The 27,718-nt window shown below is 41.2% G+C and overlaps 1 protein-coding gene across 1 annotated transcript in view; it reads left to right on the plus strand.

Moving 5' to 3' along the window:
• The first annotated feature begins 13,730 nt into the window (after positions 1 to 13,730).
• Positions 13,731 to 27,718, plus strand: part of PRLR (prolactin receptor) — a 154,014-nt gene continuing 140,026 nt past the window's right edge. The window contains exon 1 of the mRNA XM_007097418.3: positions 13,731 to 13,956. The gene's annotated coding sequence lies outside the window, so the exon portion shown is untranslated. The remainder of the gene's footprint in view (positions 13,957 to 27,718) is intronic.

A 27,718-nucleotide genomic window follows, 5' to 3' on the forward strand; every position in this document is an offset into this window, starting at 1 on the left:
ATCAGGAAACCTGATTCAAAAGTATACCATGTTATTTAAAGTCAGGAAAATGTGGTAATAGCAGGAAAAGAAGCTGAAAGAGGTGTCAGAGGTTGTGTGTGAACATTTTAAAACTTCTACCAACACTCATGTATGGTTTGTTTTTTTTTTTAGTAGGCTTTCTAAAAAGAAAAACTAAAGTAAGCTTTTTATATTGACTTGCATGGCTTCCTATTATTAATTACATCTTATTGCCAGGCTTCAGGGGTGCCCTGGGAGCTTTCACATTTTCTAATCCTTTTAATTGGCGGCTTATGAGCGATGCAATTGTCCTTTGGCATTAATGTTCTCATCTAAAAAAATGGGCCTATCAGCCTTGACTGCCACTGACACCATCATACCTGTTTGGTAAACACTCATCCATTCTCTTAAGGAGGAGGAAGGGTCAAAAGAACAGTGAGAGAATAAAGGAGGTTGAGAAATAATTTTTGGGTTGTTATGGGAAGAAAGAACTACTTTTTTATGCTCACATTTTAGAGAAGGGAATTCCTTCTATGCTAATCCAAACAGAGGACTCATCTTTGCTTAAACTCTTTCGGCGATGGACTCCTCACTGCTTTGCAAAATGATCATTCCAATTCTCAGGCCCCATTGATTATATTAAAAGTTCTCCATTACTTTGAATTAAATTCCAAAGAACTTTCTAAGCAACTCAGAAGAAGTATCTCTTTCATGTGACAATCCTTTATATGACTGAATAAAACCAACCCACTTGCCTCGTTTTTCCTCCACCAAGCATCATCAGATCTATAGGACATTCCACATATGGTTACAAGCACTTGAACACAACTTAGATGATTGACTTGTCAAAAATTATGCTAATCATAAATGTTACTGCACACCTAATGCTCCTCTAAGTGTTTTTACTTCAATTACCTTCTTTAATACTCAAGCAGTCCTATGAGGTAGGTACAATTACTATTCCTATTTTGTAGATGGGGACAATATGAAACAAAGAAGTTAAATAATTTGCCTAATTACACATAATCAATGAGAAGTGGACCCAGACACTCAAACTTGCTAGTTTGCCTCCAGAGCTTATATTATTCACTATCATTCTGTTCTACCACCTGTCAAAAGTTCAGAAATAACAGAAGTAAAACCAATGAACCACTGTTAATTGTGCACATACCAAAAAGAAAATTTGCAAACCAGGAACACTCAAACCAAAACATGGGAGGAGGCTCAAGGGTATATTGTTATAAAGCAGCTTATATCATGAGAAAGCAGTGATTTTATTATTCGCAGTGATTGGTTATAATACTAGAATTTTCTTAAAGAATGAGGAATTGATCAATGGTTATCTCATATCAACCTTGAGAAACAGTTTAAATTTACTTATGATTTTTAGAGACACAAGCAAAGAGTGACCCAGGTCAAATAAAAGCTAAATTCAGTTTTGTTTGTATGTCTTAACTGGTTTTGTCTGCTCAAGGAATTTTCAAGGCAAGTATCTATTTGTTTTTTATTTTAACATACCTATCCACTAACAAACCCAGGGTTAGTGAGGAAGAGTCCAGACTAAGACTCAGGCCTTCTGGTTCCCAGTCCAATGCTCTTTTCACCATGTCACATTACCCTGAATGTGGATAGAACGCCCTGGGGAGAAAGTAGGGGGGGTTGAGGGAAGGAGAACTGGATATAGAATTCCCAAACCCCAATCCCCAGAAGAACTGGGGAAATCCTTTGAGTTTTCACTTCTCTTACCAAAAATAACCTTCCCTATTTCTAAATTTAGTCAGAAAAATGCACATTGGCAAAGACAAAAAGGTAGTCTTGCTCTAGAAAAGACTTCTAAGATTCTCCCTAATTCCCACACCTTGGGCCTCAGTGAAGATGAAGATCAGGGAAGTTTCAATTCAAACCAGGAAGGAAACAGTGGCCTCCAGCCACAGATCCTTGTCACCTGAGGCTGTTGAGATGGTGAAAATTCACTGCTGAAAGCTTCCTTTGTGTTTTATTTTCCTTCTTCCGCAAAGAGCTGAGAGGTGGAGTAAGGAGAAAGGGGTGGGCTCAGCTTATAAAGCTGACTCTGAAAGATTTCATCAAGAAAGTGAACGCTTAGGAAGGACACATGAAGCAAAATCTCAGAGAGAGAAACCAAGGAAGAACACAGAAATAACAATTATCAATAGTATTATCCTATGGCAGCAGCAGGACTATCTATTTAGCATGAAAGTCAGCTCATGTCATGCTACTCAAGGCCTCAGTGGTTTCCCTCTTCCCTCCCAAGAGGAAACTTAACTTCAGAAAGGCACTGCATAGTCCTCGTTCAGAACTCTGCTCAAATTGTGTTTTCGAAGGGGCTCATCTTGACTCTCTGACTAAATTCAAACTCTCCCTATCTTGCTTCTCTGTTTTACCTCTTAATATATACCACTACTTAACATGTGGTTTATTTGTTTGTTTTTAGTCTCTTCTCCCCCAAGCTCCAGACTATAATGCCAGGGAAAACATCTCAGACTAAGTCTAATTTTTTTCCTGCTATAATCCAGCATATAAAACTGAAACTGGTAATGGTTGATGGATGGATGAATTAATGAATGAATGAAAAAATGAATGAACATGGGCACCTGGGTGGCTCAGTCAGTTAAGCCTCTGACTTCAGCTCAGGTCATGATCTCAGAGTTGGTGAGTTTGAGCTCCCCCACATCGGGTTCTCTGCTATCAGCACAGATCCCGCCTCAGATTCTCGGTCTCCCTCTCTCTGCCCCTCCTCTGCTTGCTGGCACTCTTCTCTCTCTCTCTCTGTCAAAAATAAATAACATTAAAAAAAATGAATGAATGAAACTAGGAGTAAAAAAAGAAAGCACATAGGTAAAGATAGTAACAAAAAGATGAATAATCTCAACAGTAAGGAGACCTGAAAATGAGGTTTGTCACCCAAAGATGGACAGGAAGATGGGGCAAGATGAGAGGAACTGATAAATCCTCAGTGGCTAAAAAAAGTAAGAATGTTCATCTTATCTGCAAACCCAACCGAAGGCCTGTATTTTAAGAGCTCTTTCTCTCTAGTCTCACATACACAAAAATGATTCTGATAGCTTTTATTTAGGGAGCCAGACATATGATCTGTATTAGTTCCAGTCTTCCCAATGACCCTGAGCAATGAATTATTATCCCTACTTCACAGATGAGGAAAGTAAAGGCAAAAGTCAAAGCAATTTATTCACAATAGCCAAAAGTTGACCACCACCCAAATGGCCATCAACGAATGAACGGATAAATAAAATGTATGTATATCTTTAACATAGAGTATTATTTAGCCACAAAAAAGGAAGGAGCTATTAATACACACTGACATGGATAAACCTAAAAAAAAAAAAAAAAAAAAAAAAAAAAAGAATGTGCTATGTGAAAGAAGCCAGACACAAAAAGTTACATACTGTATAATTCCATTAATATGAAATAACCAGAATAAGTACATCCATAGAAACAGAAAGCAGATTGGTTGTCAAGGACTGGGAGGAGAAGGACAAGGAATGACTGCTCAGTGGGGGTATATGGGCTCTTCTTTGGGGGTGATAAAAAGGTTTTGGAATCACCTAGATACAGGTGATGGTTGTACAGCACACAACATTGTGAATAAAATAAATGCCACTGTATTGTACACTAAGATAGTTAATTTTATGTTCACCTCAATAATTAAACTAAATTAAATTAATTAAATAAAATCAAAGGGTTACCAATTTGCACAGTGTTAAAGTGAGTTCCTCAAGTTTAAATGAAAGGGCACAAAACAACAATAAGAAAGCATATGAAAGTATAAAACTCACTGGTAAAAGTAAAGATAAGGTAAATACACAATCCTGTAACACTGTAACGGTGGCATGTAAATCATTTTTTATTTTAATATAAAAGTTTAGAGGTAGTATCATGAATAACTATAATTATATACCTACAGATATTGGATCATGAAACGCAATATAAAAAGATGTAAGTTGTCACATTGATAGCATATGGGGGAGAGGTCAAAGTGTAGAATTTTTATATACTATAGAAATAATGTTGTTATTAGCTCAAAATTAACTCATAAGTATAAAATGTCTTATATAAGCTTCATGGTTACCAAAAAAGAAAATACCCATAAAAAATAAACAAAGAAAAACAAATTAAAGCATATTACTAAAAAAAAAAATCAACACGATACAAAAGGAAGAAAGTGAGAGGAAATGAGGAACAAAAGAACTATAAGACAGACAAAAAACAATTAGCATAATGTCAATAGTAAATCCTTTCATATCAATAATTCCTTCAACATAAATGGATTAAACTCCCCAGTCAAAAGAATGGCTGAATTAATTTTTAAAAAGAACCTACTATATGCTATCTATAATAGACTCGTTTTAGATTTAAGGGCAAATAGGCTAAAAGTGAAGAGGTGAAGATATTCCACACAAATGGTAAAAACAAAACAAAACAAAACAAAACCCACAGACATGGCCATACTTACATCAGACAAAACAAACTTTAAGTAGAAAACTGTCACTAAACACAGAGAAGGACATTATGTAATGACAAAAGGATCAATTCATCAAGAAGATATAACAAAATTATATATGCACTTGACAACAGAGCACCTAAGTATATAAAGCAAACATTGACAGATCTGAAGGGAGAAATAGACAATAACATAATAATAGTAAAAGACATCAATAACCCACTTTCAGTAATGGATAGGATATCCAGGCAAAAGAGCAATAAGGGAACAGAGGATTAGACAACACTACAGACCAAATATACCTAACAGAAATACACAGAACATTCCACTCAACAGCAGTAAAATACACATTCTCTTCAAGCACACGTGGAACATTTCCCAAGAAAGAGCCCATGTTAGGTCACAAAACTAGTTTTAGTTTCAATGTTAAGAATATTGAAATGGCATCAAGTATCTTTTCCAAAACACAACAGAAGGAAACTAGAAATCAATAACAGAAGGAAAACTAGAAAATTCACAAATGAAAGTGGAAATTAAATAACACACTCTTGAACAACCATTGGGCCAAAGAAGACATCAAAACGAAAACCAGAAAATTACTTGAGACAATTGAAAATGAAAGTGCAGCATACAAAAACTATGGGACGCAGCAGAATAAGAACTAGCAGCAAAGTTTATAGCGATCATCGCCTACATTACAAACAAAAAAAGACTGAAAAACAAAACCCAACCTTAAACCCCAAGGAACTAGAAAAAGAAGAAAAAACAAAGCCCAAAGTTAGCAGAAGGAGTAAATAATAGAAATTAGAGAAGAAATCAATGAAATAGAGAACAGAAGAAAAACAAATAGACAAAATCAACAAAATTCAGTTGCTCTTAAAAAAAATAACAAAACAGATGAAACTTTAGCTAGACTAAGAAAAAAAAAGAGAGAGGAGAGTCAAATAAATAATATCATAAATGAAAAAGGAAATATTATATCTGACACCAGAGAAGTAAAAAGGATCATAAGAAACTACACAAGAAAACCCTGTGTGCTATTGGTAGGAAGGTAAAATAGTGTAGTTGCTATGGAAAATAGTATGGAGATTCCTCAAAAAATTGAAAATAGGACTAACATATGATCCAGCAATCCCACTTTGGGTATATGTCCCCAAAATTGGTATCAGGATTTTTTTTTCATGTTTATTCATTTATTTTTGCGATAGAGAAAGTGAGAACACAAATGGAGGTGGGGGGCAGAGAAAGAGGGAGACGCAGAATCCAAAGCAGGCTCCAGGCTCCCGAGCTGTCAGCACAGAGCCCAACACGGGGCGCGAATCCACGAACTATGAGATCATGACCTGAGCTGAAGTTGGCCACTTAACCGACTGAGCCACCCAGGAGGCCCATTATCAGGATCTTAAAAGAGATATTTGAACTCTCATGTTCACTGCAGCATTAGTCACAGTAGCCAAGATATGGAAACAACCTAAGTATCCAAGGACGGATAAATGGACAAAGAAAACATAGTATGTACATACAGTGGGATGTTATTCAGCTTGTAAAAATGAAAATCCTGTTATATGAGAGAACATGGCTGAACCTGGAGGCTGTGATGCTAAGTGACATGAACCAGTCACTTATAATAGGTATCTAAAATAGTCAAACTCAGACGCCTGGGTCAGTCATTGAGCATCTGACTCTTGATTTCAGCTCAGGTCACGATCCCAGGGTTGTGGGATCAAGCCCTGTGTCAGGCTCCGTGCTAAGTGTGGAATCTGCTTGTGATTCTCTCTCTCTCTCTCTCTCTCTCTCTGCCCCTCTCCCCTGCTCAAATGCATTCTCTCTCTCTCACTCTCTCTCTCTAATTAATTAATTAAAAATAAATAGTCAAATTCATAGAAGCAGATAGTAAAATGGTAGTTTCCAGGGGCTGGATGGAGGAGACAATGGGAACTCATTCTTCAACGGGTATAAAGTTTCAGTTATGCAACAGGAATAAGTTCTAGGAGATCTGCTGTACAACATTGGGTCTAGAGCTAACAATATTGTATAGTACACTTAAAATTTTGTTAGGAGGGTAGATGTCATGTTAAGTGTTCTTACTACAGTTAATAAAATAAAATAAAATAAAATAAAATAAAATAAAATAAAATAAAAAACAAATATTTGCCATATATCAGAAACTTAATTGGGAACTTACCTAACAGTGTGTTCCCCCCATCCCTCCCCCAAAACACATACAAGATAGAAAAGAAGAAAGCACATAGGTCAAAGTCATTTTACCTCTGTATACAAATTGGGCATTTCAGGAGGAATACTTGTTTTACTCTCACTTGTGCTTTATCAAGTCGAACACTGAAGCAGCAGATCTTGTCAAAATACAAAGACAGACTTGGAAGGTAATAAGCTCTAACAAGCTCCCAGGTAATACCAATGCAGCTGGTCTAAGGACCACACTTTGAGTAGCTAGACGCACATACACTGGCCTAAAGAAACCCACGTGGCTAGTGCAGACTGACGACCACTGTATTTTATTCAGCGTGCTCAGTTTCCCTCTTCGAGTTTAGGACACATGGATCCTTATCAGTCAACAGGCCAGCTCTCTTCCTACTGCATGTCCACATGGAGAAAAATATTCCCATTTCCCATGTTCATACAGGCTCACTGTACTTAACCTAACAGTTTATTCACTAATGCGGGTTTCCTTGGAAGGAAGGAAACATTGTCTAATAATAGTAATGCTTTATATTTACACATGGTTTATAATTTACCAAGTGCACTCACACGTTAGGTCATATCAGCCTCACAATGTTCCTTGGAGATAGAACAGAAGAGTGTATTATAAACCCATTTGATAGAGGCTAGCAGAGTGCCTTCAGAGTTGGAGCCATCAGGGAAAGCTTTTAGAAGAAGCTGATTTTGAATATGAAGATCAGGAATGTCTAAAATTTGGAGTAGGTGAAGACTGGGAGAAATAAAATTCCAAGAAGGAAAGATGGGATTCAAACACTATAAATATTTATTGAGCTACTATTCCAAAACCAGTAAGATCAGCAGGAGCAAAGATATTTTAATTTTATTCTGTGGGAAGTAGGCACCATTAAGAACTTTAATTCAGGGAGTGATATAATCAGATTCATCATGGAACCATTTGAGTTTCACACAAGCAAGGCTGGTGAGAGTGAGACCATCCAGCCCAGCGGGGGGCTACTGAAGGGGGAGAAGTAAAAAATGATGAAGGCATGAATTGAAGCATTAACAGTGAAACGGGATAAAGAAGATGTTTGTGGGACGCCTGGGTGGCTCAGTGGGTTAAGCATCCGACTTCGGTTCAGGTCATGATCTCACAGTTCATGAGGCTGAGCCCTGCATTGGGCTCAGCACCTGAAGCTTGCTTTGGATTTTGTGTCTCCCTCTCTCTCTGCTCCTCCCCCACTCCTGCTCTCTCTCTCTCTCTCTCTCTCTCTCTCTCTCTCAAAAATGAATAAACATTTAAAAAAATTAAAAAAAATATTTGTGCCTGATTGGATGTAGAATGTGAGACAAAGGGAACATTAACAGTTGAAGTCATCAGAAAAGATAAGGGTTTATATCTCAAGGACCATAAAAATGTACATGACCTTTGACTTAATTATGTCTCACTTAGGCTAAGAAATAAGAAAATAAATCCCTCAAAGGCAAATTTTTTTCCACAAATATGTTCATTATAATATTATTTATAACAGTAAAAATTTGGCAGTGCCTGGGTGGCTCAGTTAGTTAAGTGTTCGACTTCAGTTCTGGTCGTGATCATGAATTCCAGCCCCTTCACTGGGCTCTTCACTGTCGCTGCTTGGGATTCTCTCTCTCTCTTTCTCTCTGTCTCTCTCTCTCTGCCCCTCCCCTCCCAAAACAAATAAATAAACTTAAAAAGAACTGGGGAACAACTTAAATGTTCATAATATGGTATGATTAAGTAATTATTATTATTATGCAATAAAAGTAAAATTACATTATAAGATTAAAGAAAAAATTGAGGAAATTTAAAAGACCTAAATAAACAGAGACATAGTTTCTGGGTGGAAGAACTAATGTTTCAAGGATATAAACCTTTTTCAGATTAATAAATAAGTGAATTATAATGCCCAGGAAATTTTTTTTAATTTGAACAAATTGATTCCAAAATTTTATGAAAAAAATATACGACATTTATCAAGAAAATTTTAAAAGACTTTGATAAAGTATTTGCGTTAATTGGCATTACAATATGCTATTTTTACAATACAATTATCAAAATTGTGCATTATTGGCTTGCAAATAGGCATGTCAAACAAAACAGAATAGTGCCCAGAATAAATATGAATACATATGTAAATGTAATGTGTGATATTTATACTAGAAATCAGTGAAGAAATCATGGATTTTTCAATAAAGGGGAATGGGCTAATTCACTATGCATTCAGAAGAAAATTAATCTAACATTTATAAATAAAAATATGTAATTATAGTTAAATTATATATAATTTGCATATTATATTTAATATATTGATATATTAATATATTAATATCTTACCTAATTATATTATAATGTAAGTATATTATAATTGAATATTAATTATATATTACATTTAGCAAATAGCAATATTTATATTTATAATATTTACAGATATAAGATATAATAAATTTAATATCTATAATATTTAAAAACAATTCCCAAGATAAAGATCTATTTTTTTTAAACTAACAGTATGAGAAGCAAAAAAGCAAAACTGAAAACCTAGGGCCTTAATAGAATATAACTGACAGATTTGACTAGTTGAAACTCTAACCTTACATGCAGTGAAATTGTCCATAAACAAAACTAAGGGAAACAGGACAGGCACAGAGAAATGTTTACAGTATATTTCACAAGGTGTTAACATGTATAATAGTAACAGAGACCTCAAAGATTAATTTTTAAAAATACAAACATACCAGAAGAAACATAGGCATATGATTGAACAGCCACAGCATGAAGAGAAATAATTCAAATAATAATGAACACATGGACTCAACCTCCCAAGAAGTCAAGAGACTGTGAACAAGAACAATAAGACACCATGTTTGCTTACCAGACTGGCTTTTGCCAGTTAGATTTGCCATTAGATTGACAAAAGTTCAATGGTGGCAAGAATGTGAGAAAACATCCTTGGTAGGAGTGTATGTTAGTGGGGGCATGTATTGTTAAATACTTGGGGAATAATTACCTACCCTATGACTCAGTAATCTCACTTCTAGGACTTTTTTCCATAACATTTTTGGAGAGCAACTTGGCAGTGATCTATCAAAAGTGTAGTTCCCATTCCCTTTGACCCAACAATGCCACTTCTAAATATTTATCCTAAGGTACATGCAAAGATAATCATGGCAGGAATTCTGACGATGAAATGTTGAATTTACCAAAGGTCTAACAATGGAAGAATAGTGGAATAAATTACAGTCCAGACAGCCATTAAAAAAAAAAATGAGTTACCTTGGGGCACCTGGGTGGCTCAGTCGGTTGAGCATCTGACTCTTGATTTTGGCTCAACTCATGGTCCCAACATCAGGGGATTGAGCTCTGTGTTAGGCTTTGCACTGAGTGTGGAGACTGCTTGGGATTCTCTCTCTTCTTCTGCCCCCTCCCCTGCTCATGTTTTCTCTCTCTCTAAAATAAAAAAATAATATAAAAAAAAAGACTGAGTTAAATCTGTAGCTAGTAACCTAAAATAAATAATTGCACTAAGCTTAAAGACAAGTCACAGGAACTATTATATTTTTAGTTTTAAAAATATTTGCATGTGCATATAGAGACATGAATATATACATGTAGGAAAAGGATAGATCTGCACTAGTCTGTTAATGGTGGTCACCTCCAAAGATGAGATCAGATGAAAGAGGTCCTAGGAGGGTGTGTGATTTGGGAAGGTTGTATTTGACTTTACAAATACATAGAGTTTTTAAAAAATTGTAAGTGTTTATTTTTGAAAGAGAGAGAGAGAAAGTATGAGCAGGGGAGGGGCAGACAGAGAGGGAGACACAGAATCTGAAGCAGGCTCCAGGCTCCGAGCTGTCAGCACAGAGCCTGACTTAGGGCTCGAACTCCCAAATCCCGAGATCATGACCTGAGCCGAAGTGGAATGCTTAACCGACTGAGCCATCCAGGCACCCTTAGATACAGATTTTTAAAAAAAATTTTTTTTAATGTTTATTTATTTTTGACAGAGAGAGAGACAGAGCATGAGCGCGGGGAGGGGCAGAGAGAGAGGGAGACACAGAATCTGAAGCAGCCTCCAGGCTCCGAGCTGTCAGCACAGAGCTTGACACGGGGCTTGAACTCCCAAATCCCAAGATCATGACCTGAGCCGAAGTTGGACGCTCAACCGACTGAGCCACCCAGCACCCTGATACGGATTTTTTTTAACAGTGCTATGATGTGAGTGATTTTTTTACTCTTTTGGTATTTTTAGCATTTTTCTTTTTCTTTCCTCTTCTTTCTTCTTCTTCCTCTTCTTCTTCTTCCTCCCCCTCCTCCCCCTCCTCCTCTTCTTCTTCCTTTTTTTTTTTTCCTTTTGAGAATGGAATATAGCCCTGAAAGAAGAAAGATGAAGAACCAAAGGCAAAACCGTTCCCATCCAGGAAGGAGGAGAAAGGAGAGGCGTGGCAAAAAGCAACACAATGAAGTTAGGGACAGAAAGGGTCTGGGGGGAGGGCACGGGGCGAGAACCAAGGAACGACAGCTTCTAGTGGAGAAAGGAGGGATGCAGAAGGGTGAAGGCAGGCCAGGGACCAGCAGATAAGGAGAAGCATGGTGGGAGCCTGGATGCAAACGGGGATTAGGCAGCCGTTTTTTACCCTGCCTGTGCATCTCTGGAAAAACAGAGAAATCAGGACCTAAACCTCTTGAAGTAGAAGCTCCTCAAGTGACACCAGACACAGTAGCTTTGAAACACTCATACGATTGCGGTGTGCAGCCAAGGTTGGGAACCACGACTGAATGCATAGAAAGCATGAGTCAGGGAAGCTGAGAAGTGTAGTTCGTTCTTTCATAACGTCGGACAGATGCAGAAAGGAGTGACTTATAAATAAAAGTTATTAGAACTTGGTAAAGTACCAAAAGGGTTGCCAGCGTCAAGAGACACCTGAGGATATTATGGGCTAGGATGAAGAAGCCTATGGAGCAGAAAAGATGAAATATTTGAGGAAGGTAGAAAAAAGGGGAAACGGAAAAATAAAAGAGTTTAATGATTCTAGACTTTGTTATTTGTCAGGCATTTTACATATGCTATCACCATTATTATTCCTTTTACTGGTGATTAATAACCACTATTATTATTATTTTTGAGGCATATATTACTGCATCCTATTTACGGGGAGGCAACCAAAGCTTAGGAAAGCCAAATCAATAGCAAGGACTCAAACCCACGCCAAAGGTATTCAGCAAAGGAGCAAGGTCTTGGAGGCAGTGGGCAGGGATGGGCTCCAGGACTCAGCTGGAAGAGTGGCTTGAAGGAAAGGAGGAACACATCCACTGAGACAGAGATGAGCTAGAAGGGAGCAGGCCAAAAGGGACCAGAGCACGTTAGTGTGGAGAGGAGGACACAATGGTGGTAAAACAATTGTGGTGCAGAAAGTAAAGAGATTGTGGCTCGCAGCCAACTTCCTTCATCATCTGAGTAAAGTAAATTCACTGACGGTGAATGCCAGTGGTTAGGGACATTGTGTGTTGCACAACCGAGCAGAAAGCCAGTCTTGCCCTTCTCTCCCAGTGGGCTGTGCATTAGTCACTCAACAAGCAATCTGTCACCTGCTGGAAGCCGTGAGCACGGGTGAGCTGAGCTGCCTGTCCCTGACTGGAAACCACAAGGAGGAAAAGCAAGGTCCCTTACCTTCTGAGAACTTACAGTCTGGAGTTACCCAGAGCGCTATTCTTTCACCAGCTATTAAAATGGTCTGACTAGAACAGCTCTAAGAAAACTAAGTGATCCTTTGCCTTGCAAAGGTTCTATAGAAATATTTTGTCACTGAAGATCCTATGTCACCCAGTGGTTTTAGAAATAAATAGGAGTTGCCTACTTTTATGGCTACCATGAGCGAACGTAAATGTACCTGGACGATCACAGAAAGCATGTGAAGGCTGTGCCTGAAAGGTGCATCTCCCCGTAGACTCCCATCAAAGACCAGATGGAGTCTGTGGCCATGTTATCGGAACAGGAAGCACCAGGTGATTGTACCTATGCAGGTGCATCTGGACTTCCAGTCCAAAAGAATCACCAAAGCATCCTGGGGTCTTCAACATCTTCCTGAGACCTGGCAAGTGGCTGCTGAAGAATATCATTTGCCAGTTATTCCAGAGTGGCAGGAAAAGTGGCACCGAAGGGGGAAAGCCCAGTGTTCCAATTAACTTTTATTTTTGAAACTCAATAGCCTTTGTTTAAAATATCTCTCTGGTACCCCTCTGGGTTATGAAACAATCAGCTGCAGGATTAATCAATGGCACCAAACAGACATTAGCAACTCACTAATTGAGAGATAACTATTTGATTCAGGCAGGTACTATTTATTTTGGCACTTTTTTGCAAGAGAAAAGGTGGCCTTTGTGCATGGTTTTGTTATTAGCAAATAAAAAGACCCTGTTAGAAAAAAATAAATCCTACATTTGTGGAAAACAACAAAAGAGTGGCCCTACCACCTTTTCTGCGGAAAATAAACACAGCACCCTGGAAGTTTCTGCTTCGGGGTATCAAAAAAGAAAGCAAAACCTGCCTTAGGTCACTGTTTATTTTCTTTTGTCCCTTTCACTCTGACCCCTCCTTCTTCTCACGGAAGGGGAGATTCAACTCCCTGGAGCCCCCCCTCGAATATTGTCAAGCTGCTGTTCCTCAGAAATAAAGAAATTTGACACGGAGACACTCCACATCTTGGCTGCCAGGAGAAATACCATCTTCGAGGTCATTCCATGTTTTGAGACATTTGTTATTGTTTTGTCAGTGTATTTTCTGGTGCAGTCCCAGCGGAAGATGTGGGGCCCATATCACGCAAGACTAATGTGGGATCATCGGTTATTTCTTCTCCGCGTCTTTGCTGTCTTCCGGGGCCCCAACCCACCTCCCTCACCTTGTAAAACTGGCAGGCTCCGGACATTTTGCATGCTGAAGAAAATCACTGTTTTGCCTCCAGCAAGGAACAAGAATGTTGCAACACTGACTCCTCCTCTCATGAAGAAAGAGTGAACAAGTGCACCGAGTTGAGCTTCTCACAGAGCCACCGGGCTGGGGACGGAGGCGCCCAGGTTGGGCTCCTGAGACTCCAGTCTTCTGGACTTCCCCCAACCCCCGCTCCCGCCTCCGCCCCCTTCCCGTCTTACTCCCTCCTCACCCTCTGTCTGGATTCTACCGGCTGTTCGTGAAACAGCTTTGCACCCATTGGATCTCCACGTCCTTTTGCAGGAAGTGCTCACGGACTGTTACGGCAGACTTTGCTCCCAGGCAAAAGTGAGTAGACTGCGGCAGATGCGGGGGCTGCGGGTTCGAGGCCGGCGAGTTGGAAGGGTAGCGCGCGCGCGGCGCTCGGACTGCGGGTTCGAGACCCGCGTGCTGCACGGACTGCTGCCCGGAAAGCGCCAGAACCCAGCCGGAGGCGGCAGAGTTGCTGCCCAGCAGCGGCCGCAGGTGCGAAAGCCGGGGCTCTGAGCGCAGTCAGCATTGCTGGTCCCCTCGGAGAAGAACTAAAAGTGCCCCCTCACCTTACAACTGCACACATTCGGCTTCTTTGTAAGGCATCTTCGGATGCGCCCTGGAGAGTGAGTTTCGGCGTGACTCCGGGATTCTCACAATGTAAATTATTTACATCAAACTGAAAAGAAAAAATAGCGGGAAGGGGCTCGGGCAGGAGAGGTGATGCCCGCGGGCTGGCGGGGCCCCGGGGCGGCGGAGCAGCCTCCCGGGCAGCGGGCGGGGAAAGTTCGGCGCGGCGCGCGCCGGCCAGAGAGGCGGGGCTCGCCGGCGAAGGCTGTGGGCGCCGAGGCAGGTGGGAGGTCTTCCAGTCGGGGAGGCGGCCGCGGGCCGGGCCCGCGGGCGGGCGCGTTCAGGTAACTGGGGATCCGGGCGCGGTGCTGGGGAGCCGGCCAGCGGGGCGGGAGTGCCGGCTCTTGGAGCAGGAAAACATCCTCGTAGTGACCTCTACCTGCATCCTGGGGAAGCCGCCCACGGGGCCCTAATGACTAGCCATTTAGGGTTTTATATGATTGGGCTTGAAAACGGTTGCAAATAGCATTCTTAATCTGGAGCGATTCGTTTGTTTTCATTCATCAAGTTCACTGGCAAAGATTGCCCCCAGTGTCATGCTCCGTGGTCAGTGGAGTGCGCCTCTGGCTGTGCAAACTTGGGCAAGGCACTAGTCCTCTCTGGGCCTCTGTTTTCTTTGCAACATTTAGGGAAATTAATCATTCCATATACATATCCCATTAAACGTTATATGTGTGTATACATGACATATTTTATATATAATCGTATAGAATATGCTAATATTCTATATATATCATATAGAATATATATATATATTGAATATATATAGAATATACAACTATTGAATAGTGTAAGGAAGAAGCAGATGAAATTTTTAATTTTAGTGATTCTTAAAAATTGGGAATCATGGGTCCTTTGGAGAATTATCTATGAGTTCTCCCCCAAGGGAAAAAATGTTCTTATGTACTGTACATAAAGTTTTGCAAGCAATCCCTCAAGGTTTGTAACTCTCCTTGAAGATCCTGCCTGAACCCCAAGCAAACATTCCTTTCCTTCCTTTTGAGCACATTTTGTATCAAGACCACCCAGCTAAACCCCTGCTGGCAGCTGGGCTGGCTACGGAAGTAACAGCCTTCCTCTGGAGTCCGGAGTCAGCCTTGCTGCTGAAGGAGAAAGCGCTTCTGTCATAAGTAAGCTCCTGGGACACTGTTTCCCAAAGGCTTCACCAACCTCTGCTTCCTGGGGAGCCCTCCTCACAAACTCTTTTAATGACTTTCCTAAGGTGATGGTCCTCAGCCCTAGAGATTTCAGTCCTACAAACAGCACTTGAGAGCCACCTGTAAAAGGTCACCGTCTGTCTCAAAGATAGCTCTTCAGGTCACCTAGCTGGATGCCAGAAAGTGGGGCCAAAGCTTTGTTTTGAAGGAAACAAAGTGCTGTTTTCTCTCCAGTGCGTGGTAGGAGTAGTGACAGTGTTCTTTTGGACCTGTGGACCTTCTTTTAAAGTACTGGGGACTCCTGTCTCGTGGGACCTGGGTCTTCCATTGGCAGTGCCAGCAAGGTACAGCAGAGGACACGTGGAGCTTTGGAACCCCACAGACTGGGCTTCAAATCTGGGCTCCCACACTCCGACAAGTTACTGAACTATGCTAAGCCTCACTTTTCCTGTTTGTGAAATGGGGAGCAATACTGCCTTTCTTGCACGGTTGTTAGGAAAATGGAAACTGAAAAATGGAAATGCCTGGTTCATAGTCAGTAATAAGCTGCTGTTAGGAATATTAATGTGAGGTTATAAGTAAGTGTTAAATAGTTCCATGCTTTTTTAGAACAGCTTACTTTCTCTCCTACAGGGCTTATGTCAGCAAAAGAATGAGTAAAGTCACTTCTGGTCTAATTATTCTCAGGGATGAGTGGTGAGTCTAGAATACAGAGTTGGCTTTCCTGCTTCATCTTCGTCAAGCAGAGCACTCTGTGTTGCCCGCAAATAACATGTGTCCAGACTGGCATGGATCCTCGACCCTTCCTCTCAATTCTCTTTTGGCCCATAATCTTGAACGTGAAATGTCTAGCTCTCTGCTCTTAGTGACAAACACCTCAGCGTGGAGACTCGAGCGGCTTCATGGTTGCATCCATCTCCAGATACGCGAGAAACTGTCTCTGTAAAGAGAAATGTCTCCACTGTCATCGTTCACACTGTGGCTCAGATAGCCAACTCAACTTATTCTCTCTGGTGTCTCTCCGTATCTCTCTTTTCCTCTCTCTCTTAGTTACAGTTACCCCTCAGTTATAAGAAGCTGGATGACGTAGAAATGTGGGAAAGAAATGCCAGAATTTTAAAGGGCAGTTGGATCCCTTCCAAGTAGCCCTTCCAAAGATCCATCAGTATATTGTGGCAAGGCAGTCTTGCATGCAAAGGTGACAGTATTGATATCTACTGTCCCTTGAGCCATTAAGATGAATGAAGCGCTTTTCTATATCACCTCAGTTAATTCTCACAGCAACATTGCAAGGTATGCGTTATCATCTAAATCTTTACAAATACATCAAGGTTTATAAAAATTTACATTACTTGCCCAATCTGCAGAGCTGGTAAAAGGCAGAGCTGGGATCCAAGCCTGGGATCCCTGGACTTGGATCCCAGTTCTGCCTGACTTTGGCACTCACTCTCCCTGGCACCAGAAAGTTGCATCATGCCAACTGGGTCCCAACCCAGTTCTTTAGAACATTTAGGGCAGGAATAACCAAATCTTCTAGGTGATTGAAGTGGTGTGAACATATACTTTGCATGAGATACATATTAACAGGCAGCAACAATGAAATCGCCTGTGAAGAATAATTTTCCCAGCCCTTTCCAGATCCAGCTGTGACACTCCAGTTAGGCAATACTAAACCTCAGCAGGCGAGGCTGGCTCTGGGCCACCAACTTCCTGAGCGACTCTTTTAGCTTAAAAAGAGCCCTGGAATCTCCATTCTCTGCTACTTTAAAAAGGAACCTGGTCACCCTTTACGGTAACCTCCCTGTATTAAGCATTTATTCATTGAACAAATAACTTGCTGAGCTCTGAAAAAGACAGACAAGGACCTGGCACTTGTGGAGCTTCTGTGCTAGAGACAGTGACAGATAAGAGGCAGGTGAGCAAATACATAAATAAGATGATTTCAGATATTAAGAAATGCTATGAAGAAGGTAAGGAGAGGCGGGGGCTAACAGGGCTTGGAGGCAACTTGAAATAGGGCAGCCAAGGAGATTTCCACAAAAAAGTCATTCTTGAACTTGTATAATAAGAGGGAGCCAGTCTGATGAAGGTCTGGGGAAAGGACTGCCTTAGCAGAAGAACCTCCAGGGAAAGATCTGGAAGTGGAATAAATGAAGCAGTAGAGGGGTGCCTGGGTGGTTGGGTCGATTAAGTGTCTGACTCTTGGTTTTGGCTCAAGTCATTATCTCTCGGTTTGTGGCAGCCCCGTGTTTAGCTCCGTGCTGACAGTGCAGAGCCTGCTTGAGTGTCTCTCTCTGTCCCTCCCTTGCTCGTGCTCTCTCTCTCTCTCTCTCTCTCTCTCTCTCTCTCAAAATAAATAAACATTAAAAAAATTAAGCAGTAGAGCCTCAAATATGAGATTGTCCCCTTGGAAATCAATATGGATTTTATATAGGGGAAATTACTGATTGACTGCTTATTACATTCTTCTAGGCTGTGCTGTGGACTTAATGCGTATGTTATTTAACCTTCCCAACAGTCTGTCAAGTTAGTTATTGTTGTCTTGCTTTGATAGTGGAAGAAACCAAGATCCATAGAAGGCAGGCAGCTGGCGCAAAGTTACAAAGGTGATATTTTAAATCCCATGGTCTGTTTTGCTAGCACAGCGTGTGGCTTTTGAGATCATCTCTTCCAGAAGATAGCAAGGAGCTAACAGAAGGAAAGTATCAAAAGTATATTGGGCGGCTAAACGAAGATAGTGATTTCTGTCTGATGCCCTAAATTCCAGTTGGTGTGTCTAAAGTTGCACACCAGTGCAATCGTGTAATAACAGCAGCACTAGCCACATGTGACGATGAGGTACTGAAAATGTGATTAGTCCAAACTGAGATGGCAGTCTGCTTGACTGAGATGTAAAATACACCCTAGATTTCTTTAAGTTTATTTTTATTTCTTGAGAGAGAGAGAGAGAGAGAGAAAGCAAGCAGGGGAGGGGCAGAGAGAGAGGGAGACAGAAGCCCAAGCAGGCTCCATGCTATCAGTGCAGAGCCTGATGCAGGGCTTGAATTCACAAACCATGAGATCATGGCCTGAACTGAAATTGAGAGTCAGGGTTTAACTGACTGAGCCATCTGAGAGCCCCTACACCCTAGATTTCAAAGACCTAATACAAAAAAAAAAAAACCTTATTGATTTTTATATTGATTATGTGTTAGAATGGTAAGATTTTGGATGCATTGGTTTAGATGAACTATATTACTAAAATTAATTTCATCTGTTTCCTTTCAATTTTTTTTATATTTTCATTTAATAGTACTGTTATAGACTAATAAGTTGACAAATACACGATAGGAAACTTTTCTCCCTTCTTCCTAACGTAATTTTTTCTCTAGTCTTGACCCAGACTTCTTCTGTCTTTCCCATCAGGTAAATCTCAAGAAGCTTTCAAATATCCTATGACCAAAGGGTCGTTTTGAATATAGCTTTAGATTTACCTTAAAATCACTTCCAAAGACAATGTCTTTGTCATTCTGGAACCTGGTAAAATCAGATTAGGAGACAGCCAGCCTTCATGTTTGTGTGCAAAGTCCATCAAATAAGTCATGTCACTGGGGTAATGAGTATCTCTCCCTCTCTGTCCTTTTGCTTTAAAACAGCCTGAACAATACATAGTCCCAGTTTCCAGAAGGACTTCCCCCAAAATATCACAGGCCATTTTGGTTTCTTTTGTCCATTAGCTAAAATGACCCTTGAATATCATGTCAGCAAAGTAGAGATATGATTTGTTCCTGCCATTCCATGTATTCCAGAGGGAAAGCAGTCAGATTGTGAAGTTGTTAGAGGAAGCCTCTGGCCTGGGATGTCAGAGGCCTGGATCCTATTTTTGTCTACTGGTTTGTGCGTTGCCCTCACCCTGCTTCCCCCAGCAATCCTGTAGGAAGTCCAGAGTTCATGAGATAATGTCACATAAAGTGCTCACGAAGAAACAAATGGACCATGGTTATCACTGAGGACCTGAGGACTGTAGACATTCATCTGTGGGGAAGAATTTGCTTTCCGTAGATTGAGCAAAGCACTATATGGAATGTTCTTTCAGGTATACGGTTAACATCTGTTCATTTTCACTTAAAACCTAAATCTGAGGGGGAAATGACAGAAGCTGAGCATACTCGGATTTTAGTGTATCTACATCAACAGCGACACATATTTTTCAGCATCTTCTAAGCCAAGAAGCCTGTATCAGAGTCCATAGGGAAAATAACAGAACAAAACAGGTCTTTGCTCTGGAGGAACATGTTAACTTGTTGAGAATATGGGCATAAACAGGAGACACCAGGATCAATGTCAGATAACATTCTCCAAGTGTTATAGGAATGAAACAGAGTTTGGAGATTCCAGAGGGCAGTGTGCCCGAGAAAGACGAGGTAAGAGATGGGCATTGAAGGACATAAAACTAGGCTAAAGACAGATGGAATGGGGACTGGGTATCAGTATAACTTTTTTTTTTAACTCCTCAGAATATTGTGGTTTAAAACGCTTATTTATTTTGAGAGAGAGAAAAAGTGTGTGTGAGCAGGGAAAGGGCAGAGAGAGAGAGAGAGAGAGAGAGAGAGAGAGAGAAGGCCCAAGCAGGCTCCACACTATGAGCACAGAGCCAGACTTGGGGCTCAAACTCATAAGCTGTGAGATCATGACCTGAGCGGAAATCAAGAGTCAGATGCTTAACCCACCGAGCGACTCCGGTGCCCCTCCCCAGAATATTCTAAAGTGAATATTCTGATGTAGAGTTGAAAACCACTGAGCAAAAGACACAAGGTTTTTATATCATGATCATGGGAAATAAAATTTAAAGGGTAATATTTTAAAGGAGATTAAATGGACAATCAGCATGTGTGGTCTTTCCGGAAATTTTATATACGCGTATATCTATCTCTGTGTGGTCTTTGGGATTCACAGATAATTGGTGTTCACAGTGATCCTCCCCACTTGGTGGTGGCTAAAAACTGTCACCAGCTGCCCATTCCCTTACTCTGTGTGTTTTTGCAGTGCCCCGTAGTTAATCCTGGCTAAGCGTCGGGCAGCTGGTATCCACAGTTTATTGTACCCACCAGACTTTGCATAAACGTTGCAAAGGGCTTTAGTATCATGCCCATTCGTGCCCCATAGTAGTTATTTTACAGTAACCGGTAATCGTCCCTCACCTCTCCAACTTTACAGATTGGGAAATAGAATTTAATTCCTTGCCTTGGGCCTTGAGGCTAACTGGCAACAGTGGTGAAATTAGAATTCTCAGCCACTGAATTCCCCGGATCTGCTTCGGCTCCCAGAGTGAGTCTGTGCAGTCTCCAGCTGGTGTTAGAATACTCTGTCCTGGCAATGTTATTTCTTCAATGAATGAATCAGTGTTACAGATCAGTAGGTGAAAGATGACAAGTCGGCCCGAGCTGCAGTGCTGTGACGAGCGGCAGCAGGCATAGACGGCCACAGCAGTCGCTCCAGGTCGGCCACCACCGACTTGGAGTTTCTATTCCCCTGCAGCTGTTGCCATGCGTGTTACAGCTCCTCCGTTCCCACCTCTGGGAAGGGAAGACTCCTTAAGCCCCAGGGCTCTTGGGCTATTCCAACTCCTCTCCTCTGAAACTCCTGTTTTCTGAAAGGACATTGATTTTTATTTTGTTACACACCTGAAAAAAAGAGAAGAAAACACAGCAATTTTTACAGCTCCGTTTTTAAAGAAGTCTTTGTATGTTTTGGGAACTTTGGGTTTACTGCCAGTAGTGAGGCCGCGAGGTCTTTATGAAAGGTAATGGGGAGAAGCTGGAGCCTTGACATTAGAGCCTCTTCAGAACAAGAAGATGGGTTAGTTTTGCCCCATCCCCAAATGATTGTTTTCTTTTTCTCTGTCTCCAAATCCATTACTGACTGGAAAACAATTTCCAATGTCTTCAGGTACAGCAAAAATCAAGCCTCTGAAACAGGAGTCCTCACCACCGATTGCTCATGGTAGTCATCTTGGGAGCTTTAAAAAATACAGATGCCCAGGCCCCACCCACAGAACCGTTGAATCAAGGCTCTGGGGATGGAACTGGGCATCCGTATTTATTTACAGTTGTCCAGGTGATTATAATGTGCATCAGTAAGAGCAGATCTTACTGCTCAGCTAAGATCCAAATCTTAATTACTTATTTATATTTCTTTTTTTTGTCTTGTTTTAGGTCACATGACCCCAGAGAACCATCCAAACCATATTTGTGTTGTCATTCTACTCTTTGGGAAACATGGCTTCTAGAATAATATATAATAATAACAATAGTAATAACCGGGGCACCTGGGCGGCTCAGTCGGTTAAGTGACCGACTTCAGCTCAGATCATGATCTCATGGTTCGTGGGCTTGAGCCCCGCATCAGGGCTCTGTGCTGACAGCTCAGGGCCTGGCTCCCGCTTCAAATTCTGTGTCTCCCTCTTTCTCTCTGCCTCTCCCCCACTCATGCTCTGTCTCTCTCTCTGTCTCTCAAAAATAAATAATCATTAAAAAAATGAGAAAAAAAAAAGTATTCTACTTATCTAACTCCAAACTCAGAATGGCCCTGCATAGCCTCATGACTAAGATTTCTGTAAGTGCAATTTGGAAATAAGATTGCCAAAAGCTTGATAATTATGAGATTGGAAGATAAAGGTTAAGGTTTTCTGCTGCCCATGTATTAAATTTCCCAATTGCTATGTTGATCTTTAGCAACACTTGCTTTCCTCTCTTAGCCATTTTAAAGCTAATTAACCCCATTCCTGTTCACACCCTTATTAAAAATATAATTACAGCAGTATTCTCCATGGACTGTCATTGCATACATAGACTTTACAACGTGAATTGGCCAAGAACTAACTAGGTTGTGTAAAACGCTCTCAGCCCCGAGAGATCATTTGGGATGCAGAGGCTACCAGCCCCAGAGTAGGCTAGGTGAGTCATAAATTTTAGTTTGCAAAGAGACAATTACAAGTCACCCAAATGTAGAAGAAAAAACACAGGGTACACAAAATGGTTGTAGAATCAATCTTAGAATATTTTCTCCAGGGTCGAGTTAAGTCTGTGGCTCCAGCCATTCCCGGAAGGTTATATTAATGCCAAAAAGCAACCAGTGTTTTGTACTAGATTTGGAGGGCAGGGGGGAAAGGAAATGATGCATCATTGTACTTATCTGGAGTGTTAAGGTTGCAGCATCAGAGGAGAAGAAATTGTGAAGGAGGTTGCAGAGAGAAGGGTCGGCAAAGACCCACTGGTAGCCAAGCATCATGGACACTGGTAATTTTTTATTCGCTCAACTTTTATGGAGGGCCCGCTGTAGCCCAAGGCTGTTATATGACCTGGAGAGAGAGCGATGAAGTTCCTGTCCTCATGGAATTTACAGTCCAGTGAGAGGAAACAGATATCCACATGAAGACACCGGTAAATAAAATCCAGTAAGTTGGTTGGTGCTTTGGGGACAAATAAAGTGAGGAGGGAGTAGAGTCTGATGAAGCTGCTTTAAATAGGATTATGGGAGTTGTTCTCTCCGAAGTGTTGGCATTGGAGCTAATACATCAGTGTTAAAGCAACACAAAGATGGGAAGGAGGAAAGAAGGCCAGGTAGAGGGAACAGGAAGAGTAGCAGCCCTGAGGTTGGGAAAGATTTGACACTTTCGGGAAACAGAAAGGAGACCAGTATGGCTGGATCACAGTGACAAAGAGATAGAGCATCGGGCAGGAAAACAGCCCCGAGGGCCCGAGGTCATGGGATGGAGTTAGGATTTTGGTGCTTTAAGGAAACCGTTGGGAGGTTTTAAGCAGGGGAGTAATGTGTTCTACATGGCACTTTAGAGATCTCTCAGGCTTCTGTGTGGAGAATGGAGTGTAGACTGGAAGCAGAGGGAGGACATGGCAGGTACAGGAGGAGGTGACAATGGATCAGCCAAGATGGGAGCAGTAGAAGGAGGATTGGGTTCAGGAGCAAGTTTGGAGGTAGGGCCAGATGGCGGACCTCGTATTGTCTGACATCATTTTTCCTGCCCTCTCCTGACTCAGGCCACTGGTTTTGAACCGAAATGGAATAATATCTAATGCTATTTGGAAACGTTAGGGATTTTGACCTCAGCTTATTTAAGCAGAAAAAAATCAAATTCCTGTCCAAGGAGAAACTTGTTTGTTGCTTTTTACCACATAACCATAAAAATTTCATCTTATCTCATAAGAGTGTTTTGATGGATTCTGTTGTTGTTGATTACTGTGCTTTCCATAAGGGCTGGAAATATCACATTCACATTGCTAAAGTTTATCTTTTTCTGAGTGTTTTGACACTCTGGCTGCATTTACCGAATCCTTCCTGCCATCAGGCATTTATACAGGGCTTTTTGCAGTTGGTCAGTTTCTCCATGTAAATGCTGACATCATAATAGCAAGCATTTAGCAAGCACTTACTACGTCCAAGGCATTGTTTCAAGAATTTCACATTTATTCCTCCCAGCCATCCTTTGATTAAGTGCCCTTATGATTATCATTTTATAAATGAAGAAACTGAGGCAGAAATAAAGAGGTTAAGTCATGTGTCCAAAAAAGTTGCAAAGCCAGGGTCTGCACTGAGGCTGGCTGCAGAGCACCAGGTTCTCAGTCACTAAGCTGTGCCGCTTTCCTCCTGTCTCCTTTTCTCTAATTCCTGTATAACTGAAGCTGCTACCTTCAGAGTCAGACTTGTTTCTCCTGCATAAACCCCACAGTACCACTAAGAGGCGCTTCAACAGGGCAGGGCTCTCATGAACAGTACTGGAGAGGAAATGCCATAATTCAGAGGCTGGATGATTCAGTCCCTCTCCAGAAGGACCTCCGTCTAAACCACCTGCCATCTGACAAGGTGGGAGGGGAACCACGCACCCTCCCGGAGAGCTGGCTGAAAAGAGTTGGCAACACCAGAGGACTCTATGAAATGCCCCCTCTTCTCCTCACCTCCTCTCCTGCCCACTGCTCAGAGTTCCTGTGTTGTGCCCACCTGTCTGTCTCTTCTCAAAAGACAGAAGAAATCAAAGTTTCTCAATATGCTGTGCGACAAATTCTGGTTCCTCTCCAGGGTCATCTGAAGCTGGTCTTTAGAAACTAACGACAACAAAAAGATCATTAATTCATTTGTTACCACATTTTTGCTTTAGAGATGCTGTAGATTCTCTCCAGAGTTTCATTATTATATGTGAAATAATCCTGGGGAACATAGTAGTCCATACGGTTTTCTCTACCTTCCACTGCATATCTGCTTCCAGAAAATTCTCTCAAGTTAGTTTTCCAATAATTAGGGTGAGTGTAACACACCTTCTTCCTTTCCTAATGATAGTATCAGCAATGAATTTAACAGCATTGAGGTTTATACAAAGAAATGCATTAAAATTTCTTTAATTCCATTAAATTCTTTAGCGATGATTGTGGAGGCAATAACTGTGATAACGTTTCTTCTTTGCTATAAGTTTTAACTTACTAAATATTTCAGTTAAATAGTTAAATAGAATTGCCATAGGGTAATTTTCTATAGAAATTGACATGCATTCATTGGAAGTGTTGAATTTATCTAACCAAATCATCAATCTGTTCGTTTAACTCTTTGGTTTTCAATAAAACTATTGTTTTCAAGTGTTATACAGTATATGTTCAGATATTTCTTACGGTTGTATTAACTTCCAAATTCAAAACTATAAAGGAAAAAGAGAACTATAGTTATAGTTGCGTTAGACTCTCGTCCTATTTAAGTTAGGAAGTTTGCAGTGGAACATCAGCTAATTAAAGAAAGTTTGAAAAACATTTGAAGTCTTTGAATATCCTCCAAATAGCTCAGGACCCTAGAAATAGCTTAACTTGAAAAAACTCGTCTTTGAACCAATAAGGTAATTTCCTCCTTTTTTGGACAGTTTTGATGAAACACTCAGCAAAAAGTGACAGTGAATATTTACCAGATGTGGATGTCTCCTGAAACCAAGTCATTCAAATATCAGAGCAGTGTGATGGCAGCTGTTCGATCATCAGGGTGACTCTGCCACGTTAGTCAGGGTTTGACTAGAAGAGTTTTATGTTTCTTTTAGCAAAGTTTTCTGATTTTACTTTTCAAAGGACATCACTGAAACCATAACACTGTTCAGATCTGTGACTTTTAAAATTGTATTTGTTTCTGTGCGCAGTTTAAAATTCAAGGTACAAAAGACTGTTCGTTGAAAACTACTTCTCCTCTCTCCTATCTCACAGCCACCCATTGCCCTCATTGGCAATCGCTCTTTCTAGATAATTGTCAAAAATGGGCCAGGCCTGCATGAAAATGCAGTATGAATATGAATGTGGGCTAGGCGTCCTTTCTTTTAGTTATTTCATAGCTGTGATGCTGTGACTCTGTGAAGCTAGAGCCCACATTCGGTTGCTGACTTCCCAGTCCTACTAACACTGATTCTGTATGGGTACTGGAGCTTCCTGTCTAAATTCAAGTATATTATTCAGTGTGGCTAGTGGAGAATGAACAGCAGTATTTTGGAAGAAGGGTTCGGGTGACAAGTATGGAGGAGGAAATGCAATTACATGAGAGGCCCATGTATGGGTATTGGTAGGCATGCATTTTCAATGGCAATTTCATAAATCATCCAGATGGAGCCGTTAAGTGTCAGGGTGAGAGTCACCCCTCTGTGCCTTATTTTCACATCTCTACAGTCAGAACACCAAAACATACATTCAGCAGCTGCTGGGAGAATAAGACAAGATAAGTGTATGTATAACACTTGGGGCCAAGGAAGTACTCCGTTCATGGGAGTCGTTAGGAAAGAATTCATGACTTAGTGGGGAGACCGACAAGTGTACAGTCAGTGAGGCAAAATTCCACGGACATGGACTCGGTGTTGAGTCTGAGCTTAGCATGACTTAATGAGCCTGTAAGGCCCTCAGGAACCCTTATATGTGCCATTGGGTCCAGCCATTTCCCTTCCTTCTTGCACTTCACCAGCAGACCAATGTGCTGCTTCTAGCAAATTCTAAAAGAATTTGTCTTCTCCGAATACAAAAGCAGTATATTCCTTCTTTCTACTGGATCTGCTTAAAAGTGTGCCACGAGGAAGGATCCATGGAAAGTTTGCTAAACTTCACTTGAGCCTCAGTCTCCTTATTTCCAAAAATGGAGATGATAATGCCTACATTCCAGGACTATTTCGAGGGTGGAGTACAATAATGGGTGCAAAACACCTCATCTATGCTTGGCCCTCAAAATGAGCTTGTGCCCTTCTCCCATGACCGCATATATTCGGATGGGTAGAGCGTATGTCACACAGGGAAGAAAGGCTTGGGAATTGTAATAATTTGTTGATTTGGTGCCTTGTACCCCCAGCCACAAACGGTGTACTTTCAGGGCCATTCTCCTAGCCAGATGCCTAACTGGAGAACACGAGCCTTCGGAACCCAAATCTGATAAGTATGCGGGAAGACTCCTCAAGAGAGGCGAAGCTAAGAGATAAGCTAAATATACCTTCTCCAGTTGTCCTACATTTGATGCCAGCAGGCAAATCAGAGCCCGTTGGGCGACGTGCAATTCTGAGAAGCGAGGAAAGTGAAGAAGCACTTGTTCTTCCTCTGGGAAAGCCAAGGCAAGTGGAAAAGCTCCGAAATCTATTGTCCCGTTGCAAGCACAACAAGGAAAGCTGGAGATGCGCTGCCAAAATCACGTGGCTGGTGAAAACACGGCTTCCTGCTCGTGGTAGAGAACCTGGCTGACGACTCTCAGACTGGACAAAGGCCTCAATGGCCAGGGGCCACTCTGCAGGAACTGGGCCCCAGGCACCTCGGATTGAAAACCAACCTAACAAAGCGTGTCTGTTTCCACTTGTGAGAGATGAAATGATACGGGTTTTGTGGAAAGTCAGATGCTTACAAAAGCAAAATGCCTGCCTTCCTCCGGCCAGCCACATGGAACAGCCACATGGAAGGGGCCTCAGACTCAGTGGCTGTGTGCCACTGGCTCTGGGGACTGCTCTAGAAGGAACAATGAAGTTTAGAGGCTTGTTGTTATTCACTAATTCTTACTCTTTCCATTGATTTCAAATTCCTTCAACATAATTGTAACTTGTGGTATAAAAAGGAAACTTCCACTTGTGAACAAAGTCTCTAGTAAGAGTCCAATAACAAAAATCTACAGAAGACCAAAATAGTCTTTTGTAGTTACCAGCAGTGACCAGGGCTCCACATAGCCTGTGTTGTGTTGTTAAGGTAAGAATCGATCGTGTCCGGGGAATACTGTGAAATGTAACGCATGGTCAAAGTGTAGTAGCTTAAAAG

This window comes from Panthera tigris, chromosome A1, assembly GCF_018350195.1.
Source record: "Panthera tigris isolate Pti1 chromosome A1, P.tigris_Pti1_mat1.1, whole genome shotgun sequence".
Lineage (NCBI taxonomy): Eukaryota > Metazoa > Chordata > Mammalia > Carnivora > Felidae > Panthera > Panthera tigris.